Here is a 10,528-nt window from a genome sequence, read left to right as displayed (position 1 = left end):
GTTACTCTCAGGTAACATCAGATGAGGAACACTCCAGAACATTTATTCCTTCATCTTCAAAACTAAGAACTTGCAGTGCATAGTATCTCACACGGAGTACAGTGCCAGGCCGGATGAGAACAGATGGGACAAATGAAGGCAGTTCGTATTTTCATTGCTGTCTAACTTGTCAGCGTGGAAGCTAATTGAAAAACAGCTACAAAATTATTATCTTTTGTCTTCCCCCTCGGCTTTTTAATATTATGATCTGCATATACAGAACTAATCAAGAGAGAGTCAGAGCTTCAGTTATTAACAGGCCTGATGCACTCCCACTGAAAGTCATCTGGAATCCTCCCACTGAGTTATATGTGTTCCAAGGCACAGCGTTAGACAAGTACACGTAAAAAAAAAGTAGCGGGAACGATTTCAGAGTCCCTGAGCTTAATAGGAAAGACACGCTCATAAGAAATGGTGACGAAGGGGGTGCAGAACTCCCTCCTCCACAGGTCTCATAGGGTACAGAAGTTGCGGGATTAGTAACAGAAATTTTAGTGAACAAACATTGCTAACCAAGTCAGTGGTTCTGAGGACCCGCAGAGCTGCCAGCTCTTCAGCCGAAGTCCTGCCCACCTATGTGTGACTGGAAAGCTCTAGGGATCCCAGCCCTCATACTGGCCCACAGAGCACGTGCTGGGAAGAGCTCAATTGCTGGACTGCCCCACCATTTGTTTTGTTACTTTGCAACACCATTGGGTGAGGAGTGCCTCCCTCTTACCCAGTAACCCTGAAATCACCTTTACCTCAAGTCAAGTTAAAGTGCAGATGCATACAAGAAGCCTGTATTTACAACACCTAAAATAAGCAACAGCTACAGTGTTTTAGGAAAAAACTTAGGTGACAAAAATAAAAGAGAAGAAAAATACTCTATTGACACTACTCTCAAATCTGAAATGCTCCTCTCCCAATACCCAGCTAACCTGCTGCAGATGCTTTCCTGGGATTGTTTTTCTATATAGCATTCATCTCAGATGGCATTTGACAGAGAACTTCTTGGCAGAACACATTAGCTTTTATCACTACTCATCTTTTATAAGCCCTGCTGACAGTTTGGGAAAAATTTAACACCACAACCACTACAAAAGAGACGCAGCTTTCCTCCCAAGTCTCTTCTTCAGGGACACAGTATCAGGGACATAACAAAGTACGTAAGGAGACATGACACCGCCATGGGTTATGGAGCACCCTACTAGCTGTATGAATGCGCACATGGATTTTACAGAGGTTTCATCAGGAGGTAAATTCCAGCCATTGTGGGGCTTTCTTACTAAGCACTTACATCAGTTATTTCATGGATTTTCTCTTCTATGCAAGGGCTTATTCCTAAGAGTGCATATTAATCGGCAGAAAGAATGAGCGTTGTTTTTGACAGTAAGCAATTACAGAAAGAGTATAAAGAAGAGCAAAAAAGTTAAGCTAAATGAGTTTAGTAAGTTGTGCATTGGTCTGAGTGATATTAACAGCTTCATACAGCGTCATCAAAAAAGAAACAGAGCGGAGCCCAGGAAATACACATATAACACAAGGAGTAGCAGGGTATTACCTACCAGCACAGTTTTGAGGTGGTTGTGCTGCTGCGTGAAAAAAAGATCGTCTCCAGAAGTTCATTGTTCCTTCCAGAAGGAGACTATTCCCCTAACTTGAGAGGGCGGTTTGAGAAATGCCCCCATGACAACTCCTCAGCCCGGGCCGCGGGCTGTTCCAGCTGTACCTCTGCACTCACGGTCAGTGTTGCTGTGGGCATCACCACCGGTTACACACACCCCCTGAGCAGCTGCAGCAGCGCTTCACTCCCACTGCAGTGTTATGCATGGGCTAGGCAGAGAGTTTTATTGAAACTTAGCAATATTAACACCCTGATTTGATCTCAGGCTCCCTCAGTGTAACTCACAGCTAGCTGAAACAGTCCAGACGACCCTCAGAATTAGCCAAATGTGTATGTTTGTGTCATTCTCCCAAGCTGGCAAATCTGAACAAGGCGATTTTGGGTGTAATGCACCATGCAGCAGATTTTTTGCAGCAGCATCAGAATCCGGAGAGGTGAGTAACAGTAATAATTACTTGTGCAGTAAAAGGCTTAAGTAAAAACCAGCCAATCCCCAAGCACACCTTCCAGCTGAAGTCAGGCTATTATCTAGCCCAGCTCCCACTGATGTCAGCAGGACTCGAGTGCCAACCAGCACGAGAGTCCTTTTGATGCACAGCCTCCTCCTTCCAGAGGTCAGCTGTGGGACGTTTGTAGCATCCTCGTGCTTTTACATCAACGGATAAAAACCAGCACAATACAAAGACAGCAAGTGATGCTGAGGATGACAGCTATACTATTCCACTTGTTCTATGCAGGGAATGTGTAGTGCTGTCAGTCTGGCACCTTCTGCTAGCACCAAACAAAACTTCACAGCCTTTGTGTTTCAAATTCTTTGAAGCAGCTGTTCAGCAGTGAAATCTTTTAATGTGTAATTAGACCATTTTGAAGCTGTAAAGTGAGCATATCGGTAACGGGGGCTTTACCTATCTTGATGAAGCACGTATGTTTTAGGAGCAATTGAGGTTAATGTTTAAGTGTGTGTAAAACAAGGGGAAAACATATATGCTCCTCAGTAATAAATGTTCTTTGGAATAGTCCTGGTTAGGAAAAGATTTACTACTGTTTATCTCATTATCAGATGCTGACATGGTAGGCAAAACCTATCTGCTATGGGCTCCACAGATTGCATTCACCCAGGTAACCATGAAGCCCATGCAGCGCCTCTGGGATTGTCCAGGAGCGGACACTGCTCCTTCCTGACTGCGTGCTGCTAGAGATGTCCCTGTGCGGGAGGGGAGGGTGCATGGTTAGAGCAGCCTCAAGGCCACTCTAATTTATTCCACATCAAACCTCTGGACAGCACTGCCCTTAGATGAAGACTCAGGTGATGCGCAGACACCTTGGTCTGTACCAAACCATGCGAGAACTATGTCTCGATTTGTGCTGTGATGTGTTTCCCAGGTTTGGCTCTGTAATCTCCCGCTACAAGGCTCTAGGGTATGTTCAAAGCTCTGGGCAGTTTACAGCTTTCTTTCCTTAGTGCAGTCAGCTACATTTGTACCACCGCCATCCCACTTGTATTCCTGCATTAGCTTGGCACTCCTCCGAAATTGAGCTGTCAGCCAAAAAGAGCCCAACAGCTTGAGACTTCAGACCTTGGAATAATTTTCTCTGGCAAGCTTTATTTATCTCTAAAGGCAGAGAATACTGTGAGTTTCTCTAATAGGATTTTGATCCTATTTATTTTGGAGATGTTGCAGTACGCTAATACCAGAGCAGCAGCCAGCAAGGCAGAGATGCTCTGCTCTTGAAGCCACATTTCTTTGAAACATCCAGTTCAGCTGTTGAAAAAGGATGTTTTGCTTCTTGAATCATAAGTCCTCATTACCACTTTCAAAAAGCTCACGGAAAGATGATCACCGTGAGAAAATAAATCAAGCATAAAAATCTAAATATCCCCCCAAACACACATGCACTTATACACGCATCCACAATTGGGGTGAAGTACCAAGTACCCACACTTGTTAAGGTCTGGTTCCAGAGTTTCCACAATTTCCAGAGTCAAGTCATGCAGGTTTCAGACAGGATCTTCAATTATTTTCATATTGAACCGAATTTCAAAATACATGTGCTAGCTTTTCCAATGTGCATTTAATGTGTGCTACTCTACAAAGTGAAAAAAGGAGAATTCACGTGGGCCTTAGGCCAAGACACACTGCTTGTGGCAACAGCAAAAGCAAAAAATCTTACACAGAACAGGGAAGGGAAACATCTTCTGCTGTGCCATGTCTGCGGCATCTATTTAGTGTGACTGAGGAGAAAGAGGAGAAGGGCCTGGACAATATATTTTCCAAAGAGGAAAGCAATCCACCAAAGCAGAACAGTGCAAGACTAATAATCCAGCCAATTCGCACTACAAAGTGCTAGCACGAAATAGCTACTGTACAAATGGCACTCATGCAGGGGGAATAATGAAATGCTTTATGCTAAAATGATGTTATCTATTGTTGTGACTCACCACACAGTCCCATGCCTTGCATCACCCGCCTTTCCATGCTGTTGGACATACATCCAGCTGCGTGTCACCACTTCCCTGGCAGAAGAGATTTCATATTAAAAAAAAAAACTTTGTTGTTGAACTTCCTAATGTTAGAGGTGTTTTGCAAATAATTCAACAGCCAGTCTTGGCTAGGTACAAGACAAACAGTCTCACTGCAGCAACTGGCCTCTCTGCCATTATCCCATACACAATTACTGAGCCCAACAACAGGAGCACCAAGGGCCAGTTGGTTTGCGGCACTCGGAGGCTGAAATTAGACACTAAAGGAAACGGACAGAAAAGAAATACAGAGAGCTTGGGAAGTCCCAGTGTTAGTGGTGTTTGCCTTCTAGAATGACTTATGCTTCAACTCGCTTAAACAGTTTTGAGCATTTTTCCCCATTTCTTGGCATTGACATTGACATTTTTCTCCTGTTAATAAATAGGTTTCTCCTTCCAGTGAGGTCTACAAAGAATTATGTTTCAATTCAAGTCTAACACACCTCATTTATATTATAGTGCTACACAAACCCTCTGGGGATGGCTATGAAGTTGGGTTATACACAGATCTTGTAATTCCATTTTTGTGGCCAGTGATTCTAGTAAAATTTAGAGGTGAAACGACTACACTGTACTGCTTTCCATGGGAGGAAAAGGAGTTTTGGCAAGAAAGTCAGTCAACAGTAAGAAAACGTGAAAGGCCGTGACATCCAACCCCTTCCCCGCAGCACCACAGAAGATAAGGATACCGAATACTTTTCCCCCACGAAGGCAAGAGGCAACACGGGCAAGCCGGCACGCCCAGCGTTGGCAATGCAGCCCAGCAACCCTCAGGGCGGACCAAGCTCCAGCACCCCCTCAGGGGATCACTACCCCAAGCCCGGCGGCCGCTCTCTCCCTCCCCGCCGACACTCATCACCAACCTCTCCCCGTAAGCCAGCGGCCTGGCTGCTTGCCCCGTCTCACCCCGCCATTCGGAGGGCGGCAAGGCGCCCGTCCGTCCCTCGCACCCCGCCGGGGCGCTGAGGGGAGCTGCCGCCTCACGGCTCTCTCCCCTCCCAACCGCCCAGCCGCGCGACGCCGTTGCCAGGACAGGCGCGCGGCGGCGCCCCGTTGCCAAGGAGGCGGCGGGCGGCAATGGCGGGCGCGGCGCGGGCCGGCGGGGCGACGCGGCGCTGAGGCGGGGGGGTGGGGGCCGGCCGCCGCCGCCGCCGCCGCCGGGCTCTCGGGGACCCGTGGTTCTTCAGGTGAGTGCGCGGCGAGGGGCGCGCCGGGGCTGCGGCCTGGCGGGCCCGGGGCCGCTCGGCCGCAGGCCGCCGCCGGGCCTCGTGGTGTGAGGGAGACCGGGTGAGGCGGGGGGGGGGGGGGGTGTCGGCGCCTGTGAAGGCTGAATCCGGCCTCTCGGCGCGCCTGGGCAAGGAAGGCAAGTGTAGGGCACTGCATGTGATGCAGGCCCACCTAAGGGCGGGGGGGCGGGGGCGGGCACAGCAGGAGCGGCACCACAGAGCTGCTGTGCTTCAGATTTCTAAAAGAAATACCTCACGGTAGACATCAGCACCCCCCTTACGCCTGGCACCTCTCTCAGGTGAGGGTGGACTGGAAGTTACCTCAGTTTGTGTTTCTGCATCATCAGACAAGCAAGCCATAGAATAGAATCATAGACTCGTTTAAATTGGAAAAGACCTTTAAGATCATCAACTCCAACCTTTAACCTAGCACTGCCAAGTCCACCACTAAACCATGTCCCTAAGCACCACATCTACACGTCTTTTAAGTACCTCCAGGGATGGTGACTCAACCACTGCCCTGGGCAGCCTGTTCCAATGCTTGACAACCCTTTCGGTGAAGAAATTTTTCCTAATATCCAATCTAAACCTCCCCTGGTGCAACTTGCAGACGTTTGCTTTTGTCCTATCGCTTGTTGCTTGGGAGAAGAGAATAACACCCTCGCTACAACCTCCTTTCAGGTAGTTGTAGGGAGTGATAAGGTCTCCCCTCAGCCTCCTTTTCTAAACAACCCCAGTTCCCTCAGCCGCTCCTCTAGACCCTTCACCAGCTTCGTTGCCCTTCTCTGGACACGCTCCAGCACCTTAATGTCTTTCTTTTAGTGAGGGGCCCAAAGTTCTTACCACTTAAGTACAGTGTGGGTCAACACCAGCTCTGCAATGTATTCCCTTTCCAGCAGTTTCTCTCCCATTAAAGCCAGTCTCCTCTACAGGCTACTCATTCCTCTAAGTTGCAACCCATGGGGAAAATCAACTAACACCAGCTTCATCCCTTACCTGGCTTCCCCAGGGCCCTCAGCACTTCACGCTCTGTTAGAGTGGTTGCACACCCTATTCCTTGCTCCTGGGTGCAGCAGCACCTCATCACCAACTCCCCAGCAGTCCAGGGGTTGCAGGGAGCCCGAGCTCTCCTCCTAGCTGAGAAGCAACCTCCTCTCAGGTTGGTCCCCAGCAGGTGTTGCTCATACACCTGGTTGCCAGCTGCTGGCAGGCCCTGAGGGCTGCCTGCTGCCGGCCGCTTGGGCTCTATTGCATTCCAGTTTGGATGAATGCTAAAGCGACTGGAAGTTGTAAGGCAAACTGAAGACAAAAGAATGCACGTCTTTTGATCTAATCCAGCCGTAGCCTCGGGACTGCCTTTACAGCGCCCAGTTTCCCGGAGGGCTGTATCGGGGCAGAGATCTCCACAGGAGAAACCTGCTCAGTTCATAGAAGGGCAGACAGGAAGCGCCAGGGAAGTGACCGTCGCTCAATGCTATGCTCTGCCTCAGCCCAAGGCAAAGCATTTCTTGAGAGTTAACACCAAGAAGGGCTTAGAAGAGAAAACCCATCATTATAGGCTATTCATTTTACTGGAATTCAGTTTTAGGAAGATTTTGCTGCATCACTGCTATTAAACATTAGTCACAGCCAAAAAATCCAGTGCAATTATTTGTATAAAGCTACAAATATAGTGTGGCACTGTTGCCGTATTGGTTTCTTTTATACCAGCATACAGGGCTCATGCTTATCTCTATGGCCAGCATGCAAATGGATTAAATTTAGAAAGTGCTAAGCTATTTTCTCTCACTAAAGATAAAACATATGAAAATTTTGTTTACTGGTTTGTGAATAGTGATAATTAAAGGGATGTTTTCAACTTGAAATGTTGAAACTGAAAAATGTTGAAAACTTTAAAAAAAGGAGTCACAAGTGCTTCCAGCAGCAGTCAGGCACCAAGCTTCGACAGAGAGTCAGCAAGTGAGAGCCCTGGCTTCCAGACCTTCCCTCTCTATCAATGTACCTCAATCACAGCTTGGAAAGCTTTGTGAGAAAGCAAAAATCTGATTAAAATGATTTTCTTAATACTAGGTGCACTGGGAAAAGGATTAATCTGAGTTTGAAATGAGTTCATGCTCTCGACCAAAATAATGATACAAGCTGCCAGAATGAAGGTGGCGATTGTGTTGATGTTTGTCAACAGATAAAATTGTTACTAAGCAGATGTTACAAGCTTGGGATTTATGATTATAGCTTCATGAAGTCCTCCCCAGAGCATGACTGTCTCAAAGCCACGTTAACGATCCCCCATCTTCCATTAAAAGATCTGTTACCGGTTAAGTGATAAAAACTCTGTGAAGTACGTATGATTGGTAGTATTTACTTAATGAAAATTTGTGGGATGCTGTCGTTATATTCTCATTATAGAAGCCTGTTTCACTTGCTTGTAACTTTACCTGACTCTGGGTAGAGTTTTCTATCCCACCTGTCTTACTTTGATTCTGTTACTGCAGAAAGTTCTAACAAAACTTGATCCAGTCACTTTCAAGAAATACTGCCACTGTTAAAATGTTACGGTTGTTTTCATGTAAATTGTTGGCTCTTGATGCTTTGAAACAAAGCCTTTAAACTTGGTAGGATCTTACTGGTGGTTGGATTGTGATAACGACATACTTCACCATTGTGATGAAAATAATTTCACTTATGTTTATGGAAATAATTTTGTTACTGTGTGTGAAGTATTAAAAGAATACCATGATAAGCAGCTCAAAAGCACCAGGAAAAACTGATGAGGCTGAATTGGGGCTAAAATTGTAATGGAGGGTAATCCATTACCCTGTGAGCAAAGAGTGCTGCAAGTGTAAGGTGTGCTGTCAATCTCATGTCCTGCATGAGGCAAAGGTTGTAGGGAGCAAGTAAATCCCAATCATGTAGTTAAAATGATCATTGGACATATACACAGGGACATTGCAAGAATATTGTGTGTTGTTTTTCAACCCTATTCTGTGGTGTCTAACACGTGCAGCGCAAGTCCGCCTTTTCCACCAGGGCTGCCGATTCTCCCATTGCCTCTCAAAGCCGCTGCTGTTCCTGCGACAGCCTGTGCCGCTTGCGCTCCTGCCCCTTTGCTGTGTCACTGCTGTGGACGCTGGCAGGAACAGGAACATCAGTGGTGGCAGCTGTTTGCTTACAACTAGTAGTTGCTTGCGTGTGTAAAGTGCACTTTAGGTTCAGATGTGCTTTGCAAGTCTGTCGTCTTACCTGCTGGAAAACACGGCATTCTGGGACATGCTTATTCTGGATGCTTGTACTTCAGAGACTGAGTGCAATGTTTGTGCAAGAGGTAGCACTAGCTACCTCCAATCTCAAGAATAATCCATAAAATAAATCCAAATCCATATGCACTGAATAGTACATCCATTTGTGCCTTCATCGAATGTTACTAACAGATTTTTACCAACTGCAATGCTGCTCATGTTCTGTAGCATTACTAACCTATTTCCATGGAGAATGTCGTTTCTTCAGTATTTGCAGCTTCAGGGGGGAGAAAGAAGGGGAAAAAAGGCAAGTTTTGATCCTAAAAAATGCTGTGCAAAATCCAGGTGCAAATAATGAATAATAGTGGAATGAAAGGATCCAGTCTTTGGAAGTAAACCCAAGTTCCTTCCTTCTGCAGGGTGGTGGGAAACAGAACAAGAGTATGAAAGAATATTTAAGCTTGTCAGCTCCATCTAAGTGTCTGTAAAAATATTTCTTTTGCTGAATTTCAGTGGTGTAAGTACTGTAAGAGCTTCCCTGCAGTACCTTCTTGCTGCTCCTTGCCACAGCCCCTGCAGAGTTTACACCACTTCTTTCCCTGTGCTCAGAACCTGGGAAAAACCTCTTGTATTGAGGATTTGCTCAGAAATTACTTCCTAACGTTTCAGGCTCTAAAAGATAGACTCCATAGGGGACTCTAGTTTTCACTGCTACCAGGGCATTGCCCAGAAGTAGCCTTATTTCTCAACTCTAAACCTTAGGACTAGAGAGCTGTTATAGTTGTAACCCGTCAGTAGAAAAAAATCTCTGCATTTATTCCCTTTCACAAGACAGTATGCCACAAGAAGCACAACATGGTAGGGATGAGAATGAACAAGCCACAGGCGACAGATTTAAGTTGTTGCTACTTAATGGCTTAATCATGCAATGTAAGAATATACTTTGTATATGATCAGAATGAGGGTTGTGTAAGACCTACACAGAAAAGAATTTAGCATTTAAGCAATGTCATATTTAAATGGAGAAAGCCCCAAACTCTGGGAGCAGCTGACCTATTCTGACCAGATTTCACTGCAAAGAGAAAGTCTTTGCATTTTAGTGCCCACTTAAGCACTTGGACAAGTGAGCAGCTTCTAATAATAATGCCATTCAAATAAAACATGGTGTAGAGCTGGTCAAAACTGTTACAATAAAAAACAGTTTTTCTAGCAAAACGTGAACATTTTACAATATTTTTGCAATGCTCCGTAGACTAGAAAGGGCAACTTTTAAGTGGCTCCAGGTGTTGTACAGCCCTTCCCTACCTTTTCCTTATTCCTCTCCTGAAACACCTCTGCTATTTTAAGTGTGTTACAGGGGAGGAGCGATCAGCTGGGGTCAGATGTGTCAGAGGGTGTAAGGGGGTTGTTTTGCACATAGCGCCTGACTCGGGGCTGCAGGTATCTTTAGGCAGCATGGCCAGATGCACAGTGAGAGCGCTAAGTAGCTTGTTTAGCGGGGGAAAACACAAGAGGGGACAGTTCTCAGAAATCCGTCAACAGTAAACTTGACCCGTCTCTGCTGTTCCAAAAATAGGCTGGCCACAGAACTTCAAAAGAAATGAAAGATGGTAGTTAGAGAAACGACAACTGGCATGCTGTACCTGTGGTACAAAAATTACCGCTCTCTATCCATTCCCAACATGATTAGCCTTCATTCATTTTTTTCTACTTTTACTGAAGTTTAGTCTCAGGCTTCCTTTCCAGAATGGGAGGTGTTGCCTCAAAAAGTCTGTTGGAATTGTGCATCTCTGCATCTCTCTCTTAAAACTCACCTTTTCACCACAAAGCACCCAGCAGTAGCCAGGCAGATTGCTGAGTGGTCCCATTTACAGGCTATATTGCTAATAACCGCCCCCCC

The sequence above is a fragment of the Calonectris borealis genome, chromosome 3 (genome assembly GCF_964195595.1).
Source record: "Calonectris borealis chromosome 3, bCalBor7.hap1.2, whole genome shotgun sequence".
Lineage (NCBI taxonomy): Eukaryota > Metazoa > Chordata > Aves > Procellariiformes > Procellariidae > Calonectris > Calonectris borealis.
Note: the sequence above shows the minus strand (reverse complement) of the source record.